This window comes from Rousettus aegyptiacus, unplaced genomic scaffold (genome assembly GCF_014176215.1).
Source record: "Rousettus aegyptiacus isolate mRouAeg1 unplaced genomic scaffold, mRouAeg1.p scaffold_m13_p_13, whole genome shotgun sequence".
Taxonomy (NCBI): Eukaryota; Metazoa; Chordata; class Mammalia; order Chiroptera; family Pteropodidae; genus Rousettus; species Rousettus aegyptiacus.
In genome coordinates this window covers 16,082,065-16,103,392 of record NW_023416288.1, presented here as the reverse complement: position 1 = coordinate 16,103,392, position 21,328 = coordinate 16,082,065, and the positions used below count along the sequence as shown (strand labels likewise).

The window sequence follows — 21,328 nt, the reverse complement described above, 5'->3', positions numbered from 1 at the left end:
TAATGCTTCCGGCAGAATGTCGGCAGGCCGAAGCTTTGATTTGTATTTAGTGGAGCATAACCTACTCACCTCATCTGAGGATACGTGAAAAAAAAAAATTTGAAAAAGAGGCAATAAAAGATAAATAAGATTGTCGTTAAACAAAACTAGATCGGCTCCAGATGCACAGAACATATGGCGTACATAAGTAAGAACTGGGGGAATTGTCAAGATCCCCGAGCTCACGATTTGTTTGCACAGCCTCTATGCCTTTACCTAAATTTGGCCCAGTAAATCAAGGAAAGGGAGGGTTTAACAGACTCCTGGAACGTTCCAGCTAACTCACCCCTTTCCATATCCAAGAGCATTGTGTGTCTGGTCTCTTATTTCCCTCTTTAAGAATGGTTGTGTCAAAGAGCTTTTAAGACAATGCTTCTTTGACATAGTATATGGTGTTATTTGGCACCTGCCAAGATGCACCAAGAAAATGTAGAGATTCTGCTATATTTTATTCCATATCATGTTACAAGAAAACAACAGTGACAGCTGACAAACCATTACATCTTTCATAATACAGACAAATTACAATTGGTAACAAATATGCAGAATGTATTATTCCATTCTCCTTACTATGTGTCACTTTGAAGAATAATAGTTTCTGAATGATGCTAGCACATTTCTTAGGTACCAATCCTCTGTTAGAAAGTACACATCTCAGTGTATCATACAAAAAAAAAAAAGATAAAAGAAAAATTTAAAAAATCCACTCCCGATTAGAGAATGTAGATTTTGTATGTGCCTCTAAAATATGCTACCGTGAGAAAGGAATGAGAATAGGATAGTGCTTATGTTATTTGAGATTTTTTGTTTTTGGTGTGTGAGAAAATCACAAGGCAGTAACATATGTGGTTTCCTCTACCTACAAGTCAGCAAGGGAGATGGAAATTATGCTCAATTATGCTGCACTTTCCTATGTATAGGGGGCAGGCAATAATCTACCCCAGTTATGTACAGCCTAAACATTCTTTTATATAACAAAGATTACAAAACCAGTAATATTCACAGATGAATATCTTATATAAACACATGACCTAGGGTACTGATTACATTGGCTGTCACGTACACGCTGAGGAAAGGATACCTAGAGGCCTTGCTTTCTCTGTAAGCCTGGAGGCGCCCCTGGAAACTTTTCTCATCACTCTTGAGAGGTAGAAACAGCTTCTCACCCTTGTATCAGTGGATGGACAGCCACCCCTGCCTTATGGCCCCTGTTTTTTTTTTTTTTCTGAGCACTGCAAACATTTTTTTCATGTCCTACTTATCTTAAATTTTTAAGTCAACCAAACTGTTCCTTTAAGAACATGGAAATGAAGTCCCAAATTTCCTTTCAGAATACCGTGTGTGCAGTCATGTCGCATTGATACGATCACCATGCTAATGTGTTCTTGCTATTCTAGCTTTCTCACAAAAACAGTCCAGTGCTTTCTCAATAGAATAATAAATCTGCTAATGAACACACTCTGCAATAATTTCATAATTTCTCAGCTAGAGAAGCTGGGGAAGGAAGGAAAGGGAGAATGTGATTTGCAAATGGGAGAGGAAAGGAGAGAGAAACAAACCAAACTTTGGATTTCCTGTACCCGTGGCAAGGATGGGGAACTAAAACCTCCTAAATAAGATCTTCTGAGAGGTATGTTTCTGTAATGTGAAAGATTTTCCCCCTCACTGAGTAGAATTCTGTTTCATTTTTCAAGAGAAGCTACCAATGACAGGGGCATTTTATCTCTGAATGACTCTAACATTCCTAACTGAAGTCTTTTAACACTAAATATTTTTAAATTTTCAAGTTAGAAAGCTTATTAAGTAGCAAGATTTAATCATCAGTTGCTCCTAGTTTAAACTTGGTAAAATACAAAAGTTATGCCTCTCTCCCGAATGAATAATTCAAGACAAATCATAGGCAAGGCCATTTTTTGATTGCACATAAGATTTTCTTTTCCATATTTACTTTAAGAGATCCTAATTTAAGTACATGTTAAATCAAAAAACCTCTAACTTCCAATGGGTTGGAATGTACAAAAGAAGAATGGGAAAGACTTCTAGATAGCAAATAATAAACAGTCTAGCCTTGGGTAACTTTTGCTCTCCTTAAAATCAATCAGTAAATAATTCCTTGCTTAGCACTTAGAAGCTTACAACGAATGCTACTTTTGGATAGTATGGATTGTGACCTTGAATATATACTCAGACCCCACTCGAGGGAAGGTACCATTTTAATGTTTAGGAATTCTGGGTCCAATTCCCTAGCTATACTTGGGTTGACAAGAGAAAAACTTTTTCCCTCACCGGACTCTCAGAGAAAGTCTTTGTCAAACTGGCTCATAATTCCTAGTCTTGATCTCCAAAAGTGCGATGCATTTCAAGTTTTTGGTCTCTCCTTCTTTCTGACTAATAGGGAAAATGTAAAACAATGTGCGTGAATATTTCTATAGGAATTTGTGTCCTGAGGAACTAGGTTTCAGGCTTTAGAGGAATTTCCTAACCGCCCCCTTGGCCTCAGTATCATCTGGGATTCTGCAGTGAGGCCTACCCATCAGGTGGCACCTGCACCAGACAGCGCTCCCTCTGCATCAAAGCTCCACGATGCCCAATCCACTTTTTCCTCCATGTCACATACTCGCCTTCACCCTCCAGGGTCTCTCAACATCTCAAACAAGGGAAGCCGGCTTTTCTTTTTCCTCTTCCCGTCTTTAAAGCAAGACTCCTCTATTGCTTCTAAAGCCTGCATTCGAACGGTTTTTCCAGGAGACTGTTTAAAGTTAGGTTACTCAATGAAGACTTCCAACCAGCTTGGAATGCTTGAAAAAATGTAATTTAAAGGTGCTTTCGTGTAAATCAGCAAATGTTTAACTCCAGATAACTTTGTAATTTGCTTTTAAACATTAACTAGCAAAGATGGCTTTCAGGGCTCATCCCGCAGAGCCAATTCTTGTGCACCCCGGTTTTAAACATTTTATTCCTCACTTTTTTCTCCATTCAGAAAATACTCATAAAGTGTAAAAGAGTGGATGGAAAAGTAAGATGTTGACAAGACCCATAAAACATGTAAAAAGTTACCTCAATCTCCAGAGGCTGAAAAGTAAGCAATTTATCCCTGTTTTTGTTCCAAATGCTTGATACTTGTTTCTTCACTTCCAACCTACTCAACAAACAGTCATGCTATGTGGCCTGAAAATGCTAAGCATATTCTGATATCCTATATTAATGTGCAGTTATTTCCAAGAAAAAAAAAAAACACATCTGCAAATGTCCTCAAAAGGTAGGCGATAAGTGGGGCCCCACGGCCAGGGACCAAGTTGTCAAGTCAGCCAGAGAACATGGGTTTGCTTTAGCTAAGCATCTCCTTCCTGGTGGTTGCAAAATGTGCACTGATCTCAAGGAAAATGCACATGGTTTTATGCCACTATGTGGCTTTCAAGTACAGATGTTACTGAAGAAGTGTGAACACCAAATGTGTTGTCTTAATGTATTTAAGACATGGTTGGTAAAGGCATAAAAACCTTTACAGAGACGCTGCGCTGCAGAGGGAAATCAAACAAAATCAAATACAAAAGACTGAAAAGAATACATGCCATGTATCAGTAAGCAAAGCTTAATCTTCACATAGTTCTTGGAAATCACAAGGTATCCAAATGCGTGCAAGGTTTTAAATAAATTGCAGAGAAAACAGGGTCTTGCCAGCTTCAATTTTCTTGTAAGTGAAATCCACCGCAGGGAGAGAAAGGAAACTGATCCATGATTCCCTTCGTGTTATTGGCCACTTCATTAATATTTTTGTTTCTTCCTAGAATGATGACAGCTTAATCCTGGATGGAGGAAAAGAGAAAACTGTTATATGGGAAAAGAAAAAAAAAACTTTACATCATTCATTTTTCCTAAATTACATGAGACATCAAAATTGGTCGTGCCAAATTGTGCCTATTAGTTTTCCTCACAGCCACCCCAAGCACACATATCTGAGGTGAAGTAGTCCCTTTCACCAAAACAGTTCTTATGATATAATAAAGAAATGTTCTGACTGCATTTTCTTCCCTTGAAAGAATTTAACTCAATAAATTTAAATGATCTAACCTTCCCTTGGATTATTTAGAGAAAAAGAAATTCAGCAAATTTCCTTGCCTAAATCATCAGTAGTAAGACTGATCTTAATTAAGGGCCTGTAGCACCACACAGAACACAGACCATTAGAAAGACATTCATCTTATTCATTTTTATGAATAAGAATGAATCACAAACATGCTTAAAAAAAAAAAAAACCAGCTGTCTATAATTCCTCGGTTGCCTATTATCAGACCTAGCTTCAGTAGAATGAAAATTGGCCAGCATGACCTGAATTGCCAGCCTCTTCCCAACTTTTTGCATATGACTATGTTATTTCAATGACACCTGCTTAAACTCGGTAACTTCTTGAACAGTTCAAGAAGAGAGAAAGAATGTTCATGCTGCTTCTGTCTACATTTCTTTTGGGTCCTTAGCATTTTCATTGAGTCTCTAGGATGGGAAAAGAATGTCTTGTAATGAGAGCTGAAAAGAAACACTCCAGGCTCAAGTCACAAAATCCAGAGATTCATCCATCAGCTCCACTGAGTCCGAGAAGTGGTTCATCATTTTGGTTCGAAGCTTGTGGTCACCGAGGCCTGACCAGGCCTGCTTGTCCCCTTCTACAGTGCCACACTGCCATCTTCCTGGGCAGGGAGGGAACCTTGGCCTTCTGTGGAGATATCCCGGTGCAGTCACCCCACTGGTGCCCATGTGGGCTGTAGTACCAAGGACTTCATCTCTGCATGGCACTACCTTGACCAAGAGAGTAAAAAGTTCCAATCTTATGGCTGAAAATAGCATCCTCTCCACTCTCTACTCACTTCTCCCACTTTATAAGGGTGAGTTTTTGAAAGGTTAACCTCCCATTCTTAAAAATTGAGGTGAAATTCACATAACATAAAATTAACCATTTTAAAGCATACAATTTAGTGGCATTTACTACATTTACAATGTTGTGCAACTATCACCTCTATCAGTTCCAAAACATTTTTGTCACCTCCGAAAGAGACCCCATGACCTTTAAGAAGTCACTCCCTTTCTTTGCTCCAACCCCTGATAACCACTAATCTGCTTTCAGTATTTACATATTTACCTATTCTGGATATTTCAAATAAATAGAATCATACAATATGTGACCTACTGTGTCTGGTTTCTTTTATTTAATACAATATTTTAAAGGTTCATCTATACATAGCATATATTAGCTCTTCATTCTTTTTTTTTTTGGTGACTAGTATTCCATTGTATGGATAATCCACATTTTGTTTATGCATTCATGAGTTGATGAATATTTGGGCCATTTTCACATTTTGACTATTATGAACAGTGCTGCTATGAACATTCATGTACAAGTATTTTTTTAAATACCTGTTTTCAATTTTGGGGGGTAAATATTTAAGAGCAGAGTTGCTGGGTCATACGGCAATTCTGTGTTTAACTTTTGAGAAACTGGCAAACTATTTCCATAGTGGCTACCTCATTTTATATTCCGATCAGCAACATACAAAGGTTCCTATTCTTCCACACCCTTGCCAACATTTGTTATTTTCTATTTTATTTCTTTTTTTCCCTTCAATTCTAGACATCCTAGTAGGTGTGCACTAGTATCTTGCTGTGGTTTTGATTTGCATTTCTCTAATGATTAGTGATGCTGAACACCTTTTCATGTGCTTGTTGGCCATTTGTATTTCTTCTTTGGAGAAATATCTATTCAAGTCCTTTGCCCACTTTTTAATTGGATCATCTTTTTGATATTGAGTTGCAAGAGTTCTTTATATCTTTTAGATATTAATCCCTTGATTTGCAAATATTTACTCCTTTTCTGTGGACTGCCTTTTCACTCTGTTGACAGTGTTCCTCAATGCACAAAAAAATTTTAATTTGGATGAACTCCAATTAATCCATTTTTATTTTGTTGCCTGTGATTTTGGAGTCATATCTAAAAATCCATTGCTGGGTCTAGGTTATAAAGATTTACTCCTATGTTTTCTTCTAAGAGTTTCATCCTTATGACATTTAGACCTTCATTCCATTTTGAGTTAATTTTGGTATACGGTGTGAAGTAGGGGTAACATTCCATTTTTAAGAGTTCTTTGTCCTCAATGACTGAGCCAAATGTAAATAAAAATCCTTACCTGACATTTCTGGGAGAGGCCTGGGAGTAGATGGATGCCACATGCAGGCCCCTTACTACCATTAAGTACAAACCCCTCAGTTGTTAACTTAAAAACTTGCTGCTTGTGGAATAGTTCTCTGTGTGGCTCATTTGGCCACCCCTCACACCTGCCAGGTTGCCCAGATATGCCTTTATCAAACCTCCCCATAAAAACATCACATCCTGGCAGAAATAACTACATAGGAACTACCGCCTTAGTTCCCATCCCATCCCTTGCCCTTCCAGGAAAATAAAGAAAATCTACCTTTGCTCCCTTTTGTGAGGCCCGTGACATCAAGGTGAGAGCAAACACTTATCCCTGCGGCATTTCAACTACTACCAACTGTGATATTTTTATTAAGCAAATGAAAAAAAAAAAAAAAACCCAAATGCCCCTTCTCTTTCACATTGCTTAAACAGCAGCTGGGATTCCAGCTCTCCCAGAAATCCTGGCCCAAAGGGAGCTGTGGGTTTGTCCTGACATTGCTTGCCGAGGCATGGAGTCCCTACAGCCACACTGGAATGATATAGTCCTTGCCTGGCTCTCCTATGCTCCACCACATTAATCAACAGAATACAGATCTGTTGCCCAAACTGACCTTCTGAACTAGTAACTTCATTTAGTCCCTCTTGAGCTGTGGGGACACTGCCTGTGAGGGAGCAAGTAAGGGGGCAGGTGGCATCATCATGTTCTTGACGAAGCTTGGTTTTGTTGACTGTTGTGTCCCTAGACCCAGCTCAGCAAACAGTTTGTTGTATGAATAGGAAGGGGAAAGGCAGAATCTGAAAACTCGGGAGTGGAAGATGTTCTCAGATGCAGAGTTCCCTCATGGCACATTGACCGAGGTCAAACGCTGTCCTGTGCTCTAGAGCACAGTGCTCGGTACAGAGCAGGCAATCAACAGATATACCACTGGCTAAGAAAGGTGGGTAGGATTAACAACGTCCTGTAGGCCAACCTTTTTTTTTTAACATGACATTCTATTTGAAAGAAATGATCTGCTTTTCAGTATGTAACAATAACTATGTTGTCACCATAGTTCATGGCATGTTATTATCCTGTTGGGTTGATTTAAGACTTTTTTTAGCCATCGATGGTGTCTGTCCTTGCCTTTGTTCTGATTCTTGGAGTGTAATCTCTAGGAGAATCACATGTACCTAACCCAGGGCATAAACAGAATTGGATAATAAAGGATAATACACAAAAACAGTAATTAAATAATAAATGGTAAACAGTGATTATGGATACATCTCTTACTTAGGTTTGGGCTCAGACATTTAATGAAAGGAGCCAACAGCAAAAAAAAAAAAGAAAAGAAAAAAGAAGAGGGTTGTCAATGAGAGACAGACTCTTTTCTATCTCTGTGAGATTACTCTATAGCTCCAATTGTGCCAACTAACCTGCCTGATATTGTTCGCTAGCAGCACAGGATGTCCCTTCTCCCTCCTTGGGCAACATTAGCATCAGTTTCAGTTTTCAAGGACTACATATAAGGCAGGCCAGTTTACTGCCAGAAAAACTCTAAAGGTAATCACACACTTGATGCATGGGGATGTAGGTAGGGGAAGAAAGAGCATATGATGTTCACAGGTAAGCAAAACACAATAGCAATGTAAATCTCTCCTTTATATTTAATTGATTAAAATAGACTGCATATATAATACAGACGAACACTGAGCATGATTTCTAAGCTCAACTCTGTGCAAATCAACTCATAGGTATATATATCGTTAGATTAATGGATGCCATTTTTCTCTTGCTTTCTGCTTTTGCAATGTTCTTTCTCTAGAAATGAATGTTTTAAACAAGAAATTGGATTTTATTGATAAAATCCCTATTCAGAAATATCTACATAGAATTTCTCAGCTATAAATATTAATTAATTGGATCGCTGGTACCCATAATGCAACTTTGTTCTGACCCATGTGCCCTATGAACTAGATATTTTTTGGATTCAATTTTCTTAAAACCAACTGTCAGCATCATGTGATGGAGGAGATGAAAAATGAAAATGAGCAGTCCCGCTGTGCAGGTGGGTGACCTGTGGGAGAGAGTCCGCCTGGTAGGATTTTTACAGGAACCATCAGACACAGACCAATTGATTAGATCATCTCATACCCGCCACCAACTAGGCTCAAGAGACTAATTAGAGAGAGTACTGCCTGCGCAGGCACCCCATTGACACCTAATTTGCTCAGCCAAAGCCTTTGGGGAAAATGTATTATCTCTGCAGCTGCACTTCATGCATTTCTGATTTGAGGCATAAGCAAGGAGTGCTTCATCACTCTTTTGAGCAAACTGAATGCAGAGCCCTTAAGTGCTAAATGCAAGCAAACAGACCCAAATTAAAAATGGGCCAGGCTCTTTCTAATTCCCTCCATGCTCCCCGTTAAATCTCTGTGTGTACATAGACACACACACCCCTGCACACACACATGCAGTTTACTCGCCGGCGGGATGACATAGCCGAGGACCCCAGCTCAGGGTGCTTCTCTGTGATCAGATCATCTCGTTCGCTAGCCTATTTACCCACTCTAAGGTATTGTGTTTGTTTTACTGTTTTTCTTAAATTATTAAATTTTTTTCCCCCCTCTTGTATTGACCCTTCACAAAGTATTCATTTCTCTACAGTGAGACTCTGGCCCATCCGTCCCCCCACCCCCCAGCCTCAAGCCTTCACTGGAGAGAAGTGATTATTTTGGTACCAAATTAAAACAACTGCAGGGTTTCCTTTCCTCATCTACGCTGTGAACAGGATATTCACCAGGATGTATGTGAAGCTGTAGGGTAATCCACTCATTTCTATTTGAGAGAATTCTTTGTAAAGATGCCTAACAAAGAGGGAAGAATTATTAAAATTTGACAAAAGAAAGCTGCCTCATGATAGCAAAGGCAGTATAAAATTATAAAATAAGTTCTTTCCAAGAAAAACAATGCATGTCAAATGACTAAGTTGAGCTTTTATCTGTTTCTAGGCTAGACTAAACTTAATTCTAACCATCTTTTCTAACGTAGAATCCAAAACACTGGTATATAGGAGGCATTAAAAGATAGGTATGTAATTAATTATAAGTCTTAAAAAAATAAATAAAAATTAAATATCCAGACAGGATAGAGAAATTAGAGTATCTTTGTGCCAAATTCCATGGCTATGGTGATTGAATTTCCATAATGTTGGAATAAAAGAAACACACACACACACACACACACACACACACACACAAAACAAGACCTGCCATGGTGATGTTCTAAAGTCAACTGATTTTGTGCCTTTCCATAACCATGTTGATGCATAACTTTACTCATATGTTCTGGTATATTATAATTCATTTATCTTATTCTTAAAACGTCATTGAAATTCGTGGGGATTGTTTTAGCTATCTACTTCTTAAAGTGGCATTTAAAATTGGCTTAAATTGGGCACCCAGATAGTCAGAAGATTCCAGTGGCCATCAAAGTAAATATCTTTCTGAAGGTGTATAAACAGTAGCTATAGGGGAGATGTTTGAAAATAGAAAATCAGGACATTAACTAACACACATAACTGTCTTCAGAATTTATTGTTTTCATGGAAAACAATGTTCAGAAAGCTATCTTTCCCAAAGTACCATAATAATAAGAGTTCACATAAAAGTTAGCCAGGAAAAAAATAAAACCTATTAGGCTGTGCCACTTTATGTTTGATTTTGCTTAAAATATTAAGAGAAACAACAAAATTAATATTTTGTACCTAATTCATCTTCAAGCAGATTTGGCTACTATATAAAATTAAGTCCACAAATAAAGTGGCTAAACCCTAAGTACCTAGGCAAATCCAAATCTCTCTGAAGTAAAAATATCAGGTATATATACAAATCTATGCATGTATGATAAATGTACCCATTTATGTGTGTGTATATATGTGTGTGTGTATGTGTGTGTGTGTGTGTGTGTGTACACACACATTACGCATATACTCAAACTTTATAGTATGGATTTTATATGAATGTTGGACTCAAAATGATAAGTTTTAACCTTCATATACTGATTTTACAAAATCTGGGGATGGCTTAATTTCTTCATTTTTCAAGTGAGTTTAATTATGTTATGATTTGGCTAGAAATATAGGTTTCTGTTAGAACACCTGAAATCAGTATTTTCAGTTACTCTGACATTGCACCGAAGCTCCTTGGGGGGTGGGAAGAAACGGGATGAAACAGAAAGAAGTAGAAAATCAGTCAAACCTACTTCTGTAACTTATAACTTTCTGATTTATGGTAATCATGCTTCTTCCCTCTAGAAGAGAACATCTTTGAGACCAGCAAGAGAATATTAATTAAAATGAATGCAGAGATAGACAAGCTTTTGTTTTAAGCTTAACAGAAGGTCTATCATTCAAAACAGCCCAAACCCTTTAAGTCGAAAGCTGTTTGGAAACATCCATATGGAGGCACAATGGACTAACTGCAGCGACTCCACGCATTTTCAGCTTCATGCCAAAGTGGTGATTTTAATTAACATTTTTTAAGGCAAAGCTATAAGTCTAACATTTCAAAACAAAGACTGACTTAACATATCATTTCAGTCATCATCATTATCAACAGACATTTATTGAAATCCCCATTAAAGACCAGGCATTATATGATGTGTAATTAGCCACAATGGAAAAGAATGCTCTATTTTAATGGTGAGACTGTTATTTAAATCAGATTTATGCAAATGTAAAACACTGGTCATATTTTAGACACTTGTGGAATAAAGGATAGCAACTCTGGTAGAATGTCCTGTTTCAGAGAAGACAGAAAGAAGTGCAGCGAAAGTACTGGTCTAGGTCATCTAAGAACCACCAAAATATAGTTAATCTTTTAAAAAATCACATATCTATACACACATGTGTATATGTACATATAATCATACATGTACATATAATCACATATAAAAACACATATACATGTATACAGGCATAGACTGTGAGGCTTGAAATAACTCATTGAAATAGTTTTAATGACAGAGTTAAGAATAGAAGAGGTTTCACCAAGTGTGGCCTATTCTTTTAAAGGATTTCATATTTGAAACTCTATTTGCTCAGCACACCTTTATAATTGACTGGCTCCCAAGCGAATATTAAGTTCATTAAGTAGGATTCTAGTAATTTAACCTTTCTTATATATGACAGTCCTACTAAAATATATTTGAATAAACCAAACATGAAGTCATATAATCCAGCAGCATGTGCATTGTTTTTTACAACTTAAAATATACACGCAAATCTCATAAAACCACATCTAAGTATTTAGCAGTCAGAGAAACACAAGGGCTCTGGTCTGATTTTAATTTAAAAATCCGAGAGATGTAACTATTTTGGGTGGAATGTTTCTTTCACATTAGAACTTGACTATATTATTGTTGAAGCACAAGAAGTTCTCATGCTAAGGATTTTGAATTCAATACATATGATGCCCTACAATTTGAATCTGTCTCGTGAACCATTTTATTCAGCAGAAATTTGCAAAGCTAAAACATGCACTTCTGTAGCCTAAATTAGATTTCCTATCATCGGTAAATAGAGAATGTTGTCAGCATAAGCCAAAAGCCGTGTTGGTTCACAGGAGAGATTTCTTTCCAAAGTTTAAGTTTTGAGCCACCAAATCACAGCAGCCATGTGCAAGAGATATAAACACAGTTGCGTGCAAGCCGAAGAGGTGTGCAGTACTGTACATGCTGTCCATTTACTCCACATGCTTCTTTGTGGTTTGGTCTGGCCATATACTCTATCTTGGAATTAATTGTTTACTGTATAATTCTTCTAAAGCTTGGCACATTTTGCCCCTTTATCCGAAGTTCGGCATCCCAACCCTTCCAACCACCTTCTTTCACCTGTAAATTGTGCTAGTATCTTTATTGGTGTTTTCACTGCTTTTGTGAGTACAAGAGACTGACTGTTTGTATCCCCCCAAATTCACAGGTTGAAACCTAATCTCCAGTGTGACAATATTTTGAGGTAGAGCCTTAGGAGGAGATTAGGTCATGAGACCACATCAATGTGATTAGTAGCCTTACAAAAGATTCCCCAGAGAGCTTTCTTGCCCCTTCCATCATATAAAAACACAGCAAGAAGAGGAGAGGATCCTCACCAGACACTGAATCTTCCAGTGTCTTGATCTTGGAATTCCTAGACTCCAAACTGTGAGAAATAAATTTCTGTTGTTCACAAGTTGCCCAGTCTATGGTATTCTGTTATAGCAGCTCAAACAGAACAAGTAGAATACAATTTGATTGGTTTGGCCCTTATTCTGTTTTTTTTTTTTTTCTCCCATAAACCATACAATTTTTACTGTAATATTTTACTGCAAGGTAGGAATATGGATATCATATTATAGCAGAAACATTTATTCTTGTGGGACACATTCTGATATTGTCACATCATGACACACTGTAGATATTACCATAGCACATCATTTCCACCAGGAAATATCTGTTGACAGCAAGAAGGGTCCAACAAGGCCATGCTGAGGGACACGGATGCCAGAGAGGCGGCTAAGCTCCTCACCAACCCTTTCCCATGTAGCTGCTTTACAATATGAACTGTGCCAATGAACAACTTCTCAATGAAGAATAAATCACTGAGTATTGACTCGTGGAAGAAAAGGTTTTATCTGCATGTGAATATATCTGGTATGCACTTGCCACAAAAGTATAATTGGTTATCTTAAAGTACTTTGATACTGATTTTCCTACAGAGACAAGTTGCTGAATTTCTATCATACTCAAGATGAGTTCCGACAGATATAATCGTGGAACGTGTGGATCATTAGAAGAAATAAATACCAGCATTTCATGCTCATATAGCATTTTCCCCTGCCCAAAGTACATTTCCATTTATTTTCTCACTTAATGAAAATGCCTGAAAAATAGGACCATGACAACCTTAAGAAGAGAAGATATTTTATAAACTATACTTTCTAAAGAGTTCTAATCCTTTTAGTCACTGGTTCAATATCTTCTAGCATACCAGCAGCAAGTGGTATGATCTGGGTTTAAGTACCCACAGCATTCACTCTAGGAACCACAAATTTTATAGGAACCAGGGTGACCATCTGTCCTGGTTTATAGGATGGAGGGGTGTTTCCAGGATGTGGAACCAGAATGAGTCGGTCACCCTAACAGAAACAACAGGATTGATATGTTATAATTTCCAAGTTTATTATAAAAACAGAGCCAGCAAGTTTGGCACTTCACCACATGAACTAAAAACACGCTGACATTCCAATCTCATAATGTGCGTCACAAAAGTATTACAAATACTAAACACTGAGAACGGCAAAAGATTTGTTGAAGAGAAGGCGGGAACTGAGCCCACAGCCTTCTCTCCTCTCAACCCTCCCAGGGAATTTTCACTGATCGCTTTGACTCTGTGCTTTCGACTTTCCTCTGTAAGTTTTTAATTGAAGCCTTGGCGGACCACATTCTGCTCTAATGAGGTTGTTGAATTCAAGACCATCAACTTGGTCTACACCACAATTCTCAGTTGCACTTTCCATAAATTTGTCTATATAAAATCACACGGCTTGTGCAGTGTGGCATGGAGGGGATGGCCAAGGATACCACCCTCAAATGACAAGAAGTGTAAATACTGCCTGAATCTCTACAGCAAACGACCCCACACTCAACGATCAGTGGCAGGGCCAAACCATCAACTGGCCTGCCTATTTCAATTCAGGAAACATTTACCGAGCATCTGTTTATTTTTATTTTTATTTTTTTACATTTTTCAATTACAGTTGACAAAAAATATTATTAGTTTCAGATGTACAACATAGTGATTAGACATTTATATAACTTACAAAGTGAGTATCTATTTTTTAGGCAAAGCATAGCATTTAGGGTGGAAGGGGAGAATAATACAAGGACCACTGAAGCAAGATCGTAGTGGTGGTTGGGAGCTGGCTTGAACTGGTTCATGAGGAGTATATTACAATATTCAGGCAATCTGCAAGCCAGTGTCAAAATTTTCAGAAATTTCGCAGGCTGGTTGTTAAACACAGCCATCCTGGAAACGGGCAGTGGAAGGAGGGATTATACTGTGAGACAAGCCCCAGTTAGGGCTTTTCGGCTTTCTTTCTGGGAAGCCAGCTGTTAATATTTACCAACACACCACTGCTGTCCTTAGGAGCCTCAAGAGTTTGGAAGGGGATGTTGGCCAGGGCGATAACAACCTATGAGTTAAGGTGGAAAATAGATATGTTATCCTCGAGGTCCCGATGCAGAGGAATAACTGGGCTTTGAAAAAATATATAAAAGTTTAATGTGTAGAAAAGGAGGAAAGAGAGCATCCTCAAACTGCCAGCAGCTCTGGGCAGCAGTGGATGGCCAGTGGGACAGGCACACACTCGGATGTTAGAAAGCAGACGTGTGAGAGGGTAGGTGAGGGTGGTGGAGCGGAGGGCCTAACGTGCCTTGCTGACGAGTTTGGGCTTTGTCTGTGTGTAGCAAGGAGGTCTCAGAAGGTTTTGAGCTGGGACTTTCTCAGATTCCAACCCAGGGACAGTTGGGTACTTTCACACAGAAGATGACTCAGTGGCTTCTGTGAAGTCTTTGGGTATAGAGCTGTCTTCCTCAGGATGCCACTGAATCAGATAATGCAACTGGTTCTTCAAATGACTGTTGCGGCTACTCACAAAGCACCAGGATTGTAACATTCGATGTTGAAAGGTCTTATCTTGCCTGTGAGAAATACCCTAGACTAATGATGACATAGAAACTACATTTCTTCCCAAGGACTGCAAATTTCAAAATGTAGCCCCTGGGTATAATTTGGGGATTTCATGCAACAGAAAGATGTCTTAGATACTCAATAAATAGTTTGTTCACTTGTGTCTTCTTATTTGTCTACGCATTCAAAAGGAAAAGGAAAAAAAAATCTGTCCTAACTCATAGCTTTATAACTGCTGTCCTTTATACCTCAAATATGATTTACTGATTTTGATTAGTACGTAACTTCAAGAAGACTTTAAATTTCAGTGTTTGGAGTTCTGAAGTACCATCAGATCTTTTAAAGAGCAAATGCAATAAATTAGAAAACGTCACCACTACACTCTTGTCTTGATTCACTGTGGTTACATGTCATGGACTAAGAGTTTTAGCTCATTAAAAATGTGAAGCCTGTAATGTCTGATGAATAAGGCATTCACAGCAACATAATTGGTTTCCTCCTGGTTTAAAACAATTTAAGTGCCAACAGCTCAGTGGCTTAGTGGCAGAGCAAAGAACAGTGGTTGCAGGCCTGGGGTCAATCACTCACTTCCACTGGCACCAGAGCTGGAGAATGCAGTGACAGTAGCCAGCACACACTAGTCTCATGGGATTAAGGGATGCTTTATGTTTTTGTAGTGTCCACTTGTAGCAGACTGAAACAAAAGCACCAAAGGAGTTAACTGTTTTGAACTCTTATTGTGAGAGGCAATGCAGTACCCTTTTGCCTTGCCCCAAGACAGAATCCCACACACAGTTTGCGAAGTCAAGAATGTGATGTCTTCTCTTCCACACCTGTGAATGGCAGCACATCCCAGAAAGCTCTTATTTCCTCTTCACACAGATGCTAAAGAACAAAGTCATGTCTTGTCTGGGTTATGCTGTTTGTTTTCCAGTCTGTTGGCAATAAAATTGCACCCTAAGCATCTATCACGTCTCATGATGCTCTGTTCTTTTCAAAAGTTCTGACTTTCAACACTGGGGTCATTTGGAAGAAAAAAAAAGATCTAGTAACCTTAGTTGTTTCATGTTATCATGGAGAAAATATCACCACAGTTCCATTTTAAATATAATTAAATAGAATGTGTATTGTATGAAGTATACAAATGTGAAACAAAGCAAAATAGGCCAATTAACTCCTATTGGCTGTTTTGATTTTGTTCCTTTTGCAATTCTTAGATTTAGTAGCTCTGCGTGAGATGTTATGCACAATGAACCAGGGCCTGGGATGCTAAAATGGAAAAGCTCTTTCTTTCCTAATTACTAACCTCCTGAGTTTTAATGCTAGAGTTTATAGTGTTCTAAGAATCAATTATTGAGTATCTTGGTCCAAGCAGGATATAAAACTATTCATGCTTGGATTAACATGGTAAAGTTAAATTTCGTCTCTCTTAGTACTTCCTTATTAGGAAAAGTTCTACCAGGTTGATTTTTAGGCACTGACGTATGCTTGGTGAAATGTAAAGAACAGAGCAACTCTTTCTTTAGCTCCCTGGGATGCAGTGTGGTTAAGACTGTCTACATACTAGAGATGGGTGATTCAGATAAGATAAGACATATCCGAAGCATATAAGGTAGAGGGGAATTAACTAAGATTAATGGTGTGAAATCAAGCAAAGAAATATTTAGAGAGACTAGAGAATAATTAATGTTAAGAAGAGCTTTATGGTAGAACAACCTCCAGATAAAATTGTGCCAACTATCCAATCTGGAAGAAATATGCAACCATGATCACTGTTGGGAAGCCTATCTTGCTAAGCACTACACACATATCACAGTTATCCCTCTTGACCATAAATTCTTTGTACTTGAAATTTGAATACAGATGGTCCTCAACTTAATAGCGGTTCAACTGAACAATTTTTTGAATTTATAATGGTGTGAAAGCAACAGGTATTCAGTAGAAATTGTACTTTAAATTTTGATGTTTTCCTGGGCTAGTGATATTTAGCATGATGATTTTGCCCAATTTTGTGGTGGTGGGCAGCAGCAGCAAGATGATTTTACCCAACTCTAGGCCAGTGTCAGTGTTCTGAGCACGTTTAAGGTTAGCTAGGCTCAGCTATGATGTTCAGTAGGTTAGATTTATTAAATGCATTTTCAACTTACAATATTTTCAACTTACGATGGGTTTATTGGAATGTAACCCCATCAAAAGTTGAGGAGCATCTGTACAGATTTCCAGGAACTAAAATAAAGAATTGCCTCTGAATTAACTCAATAAATAAATTATGAAGTTATAAAATCGACTTTCGTTCACTTCTTTCGATGTTTGCTTTGCCTGCTGTGATATACACAGTTGTATGTACTCTAAATGTTATGACCACATATTCTTCCAATATTTTATTAAAATTTTGAAGCATATCATTAATTAGAACCCAATATAAATTTTTTAGGGTAAATTTTACTTGTACTAAAATGCACAAATTTTTAGTGCTTTATATGATGACTTGGTATGTAATAGGAGGCATTGGTTTTAATTCTCATTTTTAAAATATAACTTTTCTTACAAAAAATTTATTTAATGTCACCCCTCTTTTCCTACTCTCACCGACTCCTCAGTGGACAAAACACTGATAACTACTGCCCCAAACAGAACAGGAACAGACTCAAGCTGAGGTAATTCTTAACCTTTGGGAATTACTGCTACACTTGAGAACCAGATCAACATCAAGGAATTATCTCCAGAAGACTGTATCTATATAACTACATGCAGATTTTTTCATACAATTTCAGTTGGTTAAAAGACCTTCTCAATTTCATTAATAGACCCACCGACCCCATCAAGAACCTCAGGATTAGAATGCCAGAATGCTGAAGCAGTAAGCAGTATTTCCACCATTTAGCCACAATTTTAGAGCACATTGGAGAGGAAATACCTTCCACGAAAGTTAAGTACTTAAAGATATTTTCTTTCAAGTAAGTGGCACAGTCCAGGGACACTCCATTAAAGGGCAAACAGGCTCATGTGACTTCCTACACTCTCCCTAGATGGTAAAAATACAACCGACCAACCAAAACAAAACAAAATCCCGAATCTCATCCAGTCTACGCATCATGTTTCCGTCATGAGAGGTGAAACCCTGGTCTACTCTGTCTGATGAAGATAACTGCCAACAGTATCCCTAAATAGGGACCTAAGTTGTGGATCCACTGACTATGAGGAGCTGAGTCAAAGATTCCTTTCCTGAATACAATCCTTCACTCTTCTCTCCCTTTCCTTCTTTATTAAAGTCATTATCAGTGATGTACCAACATTATTGGAAGTTAAGGGTAAATGGAAACTAATTCTGTGGTACCCATTTTTAATAATTATATTAAATGCCATTAATAGTCATCTTATTCCATATGCTATCTTTGTTATTTTATTGTTACGAACATAAAATTTGTTATGAGAACTTCTCATAGCTTTGCCAATCACCCTGAACCTCTATTTTCCCTTTTAAGGTAAAAAGATGTCAGCCAAGAACTTGCAATTGTTTTTATTATGGCCACCCATTTTTATCCAGTCAGAAAGGGTCATGGACAATTCATATGAGCAGGTGGAGAAAATTTATTGTACATCTGCTCCCCAAGGCAACCTTCAAAGCAGGTATTTTATTTTATGGTTGAAAAAAACAATCTGTTAGAGAAGTACTTCCCATTTCCACTCTCAGGACAAAACTTTGTTTCTCTTATCAGTGACAGTGTTTCTTCCTATCATCAGAGCAAATGCATGGTCTCTTATATCTGCTCTTCACAGGCTGGTTTTTATGGTCTTAACTTCAGTTCTGTCATGTCAGAGTCGTGGCGTATGAGATCTTGGCCTAGAAGCTTAGCATTCTCACGATTTTGCTATTTTTCATCTCCTTGGTTCAGCCTTATCTAAACTTGTGCCCAGTTCATCCCAGGTACATGAATTACTTGTGCGTTTCTTGCTGGGGAACAGCTACCTATGGTTACATGGTGTTTCTCTGTGACCTGGCTTGGTAGCACTGAGACCCCAAGGACTGCAAATCTTCAGGAGCCAGTTAAGAAGGAAAAAGGAAAATGTGAAGTCAGGGATGAATCATGATTCCTCAGTTTCATTCCAATCAGTGCAAGGTTGCCATAGCAACTACACTGCACTGTACCTCTACCTTGCTCCTCCCACCGATCTGCTTGTCGGTTTGGTGTTCAAGGGAATTTGCACAGAATTGCTACAGTTCTTTGAGCCACAGAATTTTCCCTTTATACAACTTAATTTTATGCCATTTATTCCCTTGAGCATTAAATAGAGACTAAGAGTTTCAAAATTAAAATATACATGTTTTTGACCACAGTTTTCCACCTGATCGAATGCAACAAGATCATTCTTCATTTCCCCTTGTTGAAGCTTCATATCTCCTTTTCCTGATTCACTCTTCCCTCAACACACTCTCTCACACACACCATTTGAATGTCAGTTGTCGATATATCTCTTGAATAAGGAATGTTCTGAAGAGAAATTCTAAACATACGGATATGGATCCTAAGCACCTGCAGACTTGTAATCCTTCTATAATTAAGCCGAAGCAGAGGAAGTTAAAAAATAAACTGGACTTGGCATAATGAAATAAAAAATTTTCATTTGATATGTCTTTATCATAATAATAAGGGAGGCTTGCTTCCTTTACTGTTATGTGCCAAGAAAATAAGATGTTCTTTGGAGGTCCTGAGGGAATATGGGAATAAAAATCCTGCAGTGGCTTGTGAAGTCTGGTAGCCACAGTGCTGCCAACCCTGGCTAGGTAAGTGAACTTTCACAACAGAGAAGGATCAGGAACTGTACAAAAGCCAAAACAAAGAACACAATGCTGACAGTGAGACCAGACACCAGAGGCACTACCAGGAACTGAGCACAAAGACAGAGTCAAGTGGCTTTGAGGTCGTTTGTGTGGAGCAGGCATCCTACATCTAATGATGTACAGAGGAGACAGAGGAAGAGTTCACTTAGGCTGCAGTTTGCAACCCTCTTCAGATTTAGAAGTGTGGGGCTTAATCTCTAGTTGCACGTGAGACTCAGCTGTTTCACTTTGATGCCTTCCTTTCCTTCACTTTCTTTTCTTATTAAAGTCTTCAATCTATGTTCCTTTCCATGCCTGACATCCACAACAAGGTTCCTGTTTTTGTCCCCAGACTTATTTTCCTCCTTTGGAAATCTTTCCTGAATGTCTCTGGGATCAAAGACAACAATAAGGAATGACTTTTCACTTTGCCCTAGATATGCTTTACATTATCTCCAGTGTTTGTTAACATTTCTCTGGTAGTCATTAGTGCTATTCACTAATTTTCAGCTCTCTGCCTTCTAGACCCTGAGTGGAATGCTCTTGCCAGCTCCCTTGTAAGTTAGGTATGGCCATTCAACCTGCTAGGACCAATGAAACGTACACATTTATGAGACTGCTTTAAGGCCAGTACTCATCTTAACATGTCTCTTCCTCCTGCCCAGGTGATGGAGGACGCATGTGTGCAGATGTAGCCTCTGTTAATCTGTGTTGTGATCAGAACCCCCAATGGCTCCTAATGGAAGTAGAGTGTAAGCAAGAAATAAATGTTTGTAACATTAAGCCACAGCAAAACCCAGACCATCCTGAGTGATACAAGGCCTATCATATCTTATTTGGATCATAAGTCCTTGGATAAAAACTACAACTTATCCACTTTTCAAAAACAATCCGAGTAAGTTGGTTTTGCCATTCTTTATTCCAATAAGAAAAATGAAGGATGGGGAGTACAAATGATTTACTTAAGAAGTCACAAATGGTGAAGTTGGAACTTTTACCCAAATTTTATTACTCCAAACCCTATACACTTTCTACTCTATTGTGATGTCAGTTAACTCTTAAATGACATAAGCAGGAGAGAAGATTCACTTCTGAAAAGCAATAGAATCAAATTTGATTTTCCAGACAGTGAAGAAATTGGGATTCTCATAGGAATATCACCGTCAGGTTGGGTAAGTGGAACTTCATATCATTTGAATCTGAAATATAAGCATAAAATGTCAAGTGTAGCAAAAAGGATCTGGAAAGAAACATACCAACTGTTAATAGTACTTATGTCTGGGAAGGAGATCAAGATTTTCTGCAGGGTGGAAATTTTAAAATTTTACTAGCTATTCTTATGTATTATTTGGGTACTTTCCAATAAGAATGCATTTCTTAATTATTTGTATAATACACACACACACACACACACAAATGGGTGATAGGTAACTGCTGACTCCACAATTTGGGTTGGCGAGATGGTAATATTTGATAACTGCAATGAAAAACTAAACCAGTTTGGCTTAGTTAATCAGCATCATTTAAAGCTTTGCTAAATATCCTTATGTTTAAGAGGAAATTGTTCAGAAACAGGGA

At 38.1% G+C, this 21,328-nt stretch overlaps 1 protein-coding gene across 3 annotated transcripts in view; it reads right to left on the bottom strand.

The window, feature by feature from the left end:
* Nucleotides 1–469: 469 nt before the first annotated feature.
* The window catches only part of CDK14 (cyclin dependent kinase 14), a 504,271-nt gene continuing 483,412 nt past the window's right edge, over nt 470–21,328 (bottom strand). For all 3 annotated transcript variants that reach the window (XM_036230328.1, XM_036230330.1, XM_036230329.1), the window contains one exon: nt 470–3,845. The gene's annotated coding sequence lies outside the window, so the exon portion shown is untranslated. The remainder of the gene's footprint in view (nt 3,846–21,328) is intronic.